We start from the raw sequence: 4370 nt of genomic DNA, 5'->3' as shown, positions 1-4370 counted from the left end.
CCCTCCTCTCTCTCTAAAAATCAATAAAGAAAAAAAAATTGTTTTAATGTTGGATGTCAGATGCTGAGGGGCAGGCAGGGTGACAGTGTCTTCATTTGATCTTGTACCTGCCACAGTGCCCAGCGTGGTCGCCAGAAGCTTCCGGCTCTTCCAGTGCCCACTACATGCCATGCTCCGGGCGGCACAGCGGGTGTGCAGGACTGGAGTGCTGGCCTCAGCCTCACCTCCCTGGGCAAGGCTACATGTCTGCCTCGTGCATGGCTTCCCCACACCCAGACTGGGGGCTTGGCCATGGGACTTGCTCTGGCCAAAGGGACAGGACATGAGCAACAGTCAGAAAGGTGGTTGACAATTTTCCTCTTACGCTCCTGCCCTTCGCTAGGAGAAGACCAGATAGCCACTGGTCCAGAAAGGATGAGAGACAGACAGGCGGAGCAAATCTGGACCCAACCCACAGCTTGGAACCGAGTCCAGCTGCCCCTCAGACTGGTAAGGGAGAAGTACGTGCTCAGTGCCCTGTGCCACCGAGTTGGGAATTTGCTGTGTGGTGTTAGCGTGGCCACCGCTACCTGCGGAGGGCGGGCGTCTGAGCCTGGCTCCCTGCGGCTGCTGGGCTCTTGGGACCTTTGGCCAGAGGCTGAGCTCTCGTGCCTTGTTCCTCCATCCGTCCAACATCCTCCACTGCCAGCACAACCGACCTTTCTGGGGACCGACTGCTGACCCAGGCACAGATCCTGCCCTCACAGAGTGCCAGCCTGCCTCTTCTAATTCAGGGAACCTTGGGGAGGTGTTTGAGGGGACTCAGAGGAGCAAAACCTCACTTCTGGCCACAGAGCAGTCTACCCCCGCCCCATTTTTTTCGATTGTGGTAAAATGCATATAAGATGAAATTCAGCATCTTAACTGTTTTTAAGCGTGCAATTCGGTGGTTTTAAGTACATTCATATTATTGTGCAACCATCACCACATCCATCTCCAGAGCTTTTCTTCATCTTGTGAAACCAAAGTTCTGGCCTGGCTGGTGTGGCCCAGTGGTTTAAGCGTGTCCCATGGACTGAGAGGTTCCGGTTCGATTCCCTGTCAGGGCACATGCCCAGGTTTCGGGCTTGATCCCCAGTAGGGGGCGATTAGGAAGCGGCCAATCGATGTTCTCTCTCACATTGATGTTTCTATCTCTCTCTCCCTTCCTCTTTCTCTAAAAAAATCAATAAAAACATATTTAAAAAATGAAAAACAACTGAAGTTTTGTCCCCATTCAACACTAACTCCCCACTTCCCCTCCCACAGCCCCTGGTAACCACCTTTTTCTTTCTTTCTTTCTTTCTTTCTTTCTTTCTTTCTTTCTTTCTTTCTTTCTTTCTTTCTTCCTTCCTTCCTTCCTTCCTTCCTTCCTTCCTTCCCTTTCTTTTCTTTCTTTCTTTCTTTCTTTCTTTCTTTCTTTCTTTCTTTCTTTCTTTCTTTCTTTCTTTCATTTTATCCTCACCCGAGGACATTTTTCCATTTTTGTTCAGATAGAGTGGGAGGGAGAGAGAGAGAAACATCGATGTGAAAGGGACACATCGAGTGGCTGCCACCCGCACAACCCAACCAGGGCCGAGGACAAACTGCAACCGAGTTAAGTGCCCTTAGCGGGAACCGAACCCAGGTCTCTCTGGACCGCAGGCCGATGCTCTAACCACTGAAAAACCAGCCAGGCCGACCACCATACTTTCTGTCTATGAATTTGCCTCCACTAGGTACCTCATTTAAGTGGAATCATACAGGTTTTTTGACTGGTTTATTTCACTGAGCATAATATCGTCAGGGTTCATCCATGCTGTAGCAGGTGTTAGAATCTCCTTTTTTAAGGCTGAATGATATTCCATTGTATGGCTAGACCACTTGCTTATCCATTCATCTGTCAATGGACACTTGGGTTGCTTCCACCTTTTGGCTATTGTGAATAATGCTGCTATGAACATCAGTGTACAAATACCTCTTAGGGAGTCTCGGCTCTATCCAGAAGTGGGATTGCTGGATCAAACGGTAATTCTGATTTTTTGAGGAACCACCATTTTACATTCCTGCGGGGGCAGTTTTACAGTGACTTTGAGTTGGACCTCGAAGAGGATGCTCGGGGTTTAGATGTGGGAAAAGGTACTCCACACAGGGGACGAGCGAGCAGGTGCCGCCTGACAGCCAGTACGAGGGAAGGCTGCCTGCAGGGCGGGGGAGGAAGAGGTTGGCATGGGGTCAGGGCAAAGGGCTTTACACGCCTTAATGGTGAGTGGGGACCCCGTCTGGGGACAGGAGCCACAGAGGTTTTTTTGGTTTTTTTTTTATTGTTTTTTAACATTTCAACTTTATTTTTTTTAAATGTTTTTATTAATTTTAGAGAAAGGAAGGGAGAGAGAGAGAGAAACATTGATGTGAGAAACATCTATGAGCTGCCTCCTCCACGTACCCCAACTGGGGCTCAAACCCGAAACCCGGGCTTGTGCCCTGATCAGAATCGAACCGGCAACCTTTCAGTGCACGGGATGACACCCAACCAACTGAGCCACACTGACCAGGGCCACAGAAGGTTTTGAACAAAGGAATGACCACTGTGCTCCCAGGAAGCTACCAGGTGCTGAGAGTGAAGTAGACAGTGGCAGAAGATTTGGGGTGCTGAGAGTGAAGTAGACGGTGGCAGAAGATTTGGGGTGCTGAGAGTGAAGTAGACGGTGGCAGAAGATTTGGGGTGCTGAGAGTGAAGTAGACGGTGGCAGAAGATTTGGGGTGCTGAGAGTGAAGTAGACGGTGGCAGAAGATTTGGGGTGCTGAGAGTGAAGTAGACGGTGGCAGAAGATTTGGGGTGCTGAGAGTGAAGTAGACGGTGGCAGAAGATTTGGGGTGCTGAGAGTGAAGTAGACGGTGGCAGAAGATTTGGGGTGCTGAGAATGCAGTAGACGGTGGCAGAAGATTTGGGGTGCTGAGAGTGAAGTAGACGGTGGCAGAAGATTTGGGGTGCTGAGAGCCCAGGAGGAGGTTCTGGACGGTGAAGCAAGCGAAAGTGAAGACACGAAGCCGAGGCCACACGAGGAAGGAGAACGGTGAGAAGGAGCCAGGACAGCAGGGCAGGGACCAGGGTGAGGCCAGTGAAGCGCTCCCCTCAGGCACAGAATTTTAAATAAAAATATTTATATTTTATTTAAATAAAGGAACTGACAGGGTCAAGATTAGGGAGCAGCAAGTGAGGCACTGTGCCAGTGCAGGGTTGGAACCTGTCTTTAATTGAAATTTGATACTTGGTTCATTGCAGAATTTTTGCATTAACTTTTCTTTGAAAGAATATTGGACCTGGGGGTGTAGCTCGGTGGTAGAGCACACGCTTCACAGGCACGAGGTCCCTGGGTCAGTCCCTGGCACCTCCACATTTTCTCCTGCCAGCCCTTTTTCTCACGCTTTTCCTGTTCACAGGAAGAGGAAGTTCAGTGGGTTTTGTTACTAGCTCCCAGCTCGGGGCATTGGCAGGAGGAAGACAAGAGGGAGGAGAAAAAAATATGTATTTCATTAAAATATTGCTTATCTTGATCACTGAGTTTTTGGTGCCTGAGTTTTTGGTTTCTCCTAAGGTGAACACCTCACTCATCCCACCCTAGTCCTGGGCGGACAGATCCATACAGTTGTCCAAGGACTTTCACTGGGTGCCGGTGCTATGCCTGCAGCTGTGCTAGGGCTCGGAGGTCCAACAGGAAGTGAAGTCATTGTAGTTGTAGTTCTCCCTCCTCAAGTTTACAGCCAAGTAGAGATAATAAATCAAAGGGGACAGAACCTCGGGCAGGTGGTCTTGCCCTGTGCCAGGCGGGAAGGAAAGAAGTGTGGTGCAGAAGGAGACAGACAGGTGGCTGTTGTTTTGTCCCATTGTTTTGCCCACCCACTCTCTGAACCTTACATCATTGGTCCCGAACCCGTAGACCACTCTCCTCTATAGAAACTAAAAATACTAGCCACCCCGGCTCTCTAATTCCCTGGCACCCGGGGCCTTCCAGGCTTGCCAATCAGATACACCAACTCAAGATTTAAAAACAGAACGTGTGCCACAAAGAAGCAGAGTGCCTCCCTGCTGCCGTGCCCAGGGCTGGTGCCGGGTGTGGGGCATGCTGGTCACAGGCCGCCGCAGCCCGCAGGTGTACACAGCGCTGACTTCACGAGCCGTCTGAGAGTACCGGTCCTGTCTGCACACCACAAGTCTGGGTCTCCAGCTCACTCCTGATTCATGAGTCACCCGACATTCTTTGAATACCCTTCTGAACATCTATTCTTTGAACATCCTCTTCTGCGAACCTGAGTTCCTAGCTAATGCCTGCAACTAAGAATGTAGCCTTCCGCAGAGATTGGTGCCAGGC

Source organism: Molossus molossus, unplaced genomic scaffold, assembly GCF_014108415.1.
Source record: "Molossus molossus isolate mMolMol1 unplaced genomic scaffold, mMolMol1.p scaffold_m16_p_10, whole genome shotgun sequence".
Lineage (NCBI taxonomy): Eukaryota > Metazoa > Chordata > Mammalia > Chiroptera > Molossidae > Molossus > Molossus molossus.
The sequence above is the reverse complement of the archived record's forward strand: the minus strand, read 5'-3'. Positions refer to the sequence as shown.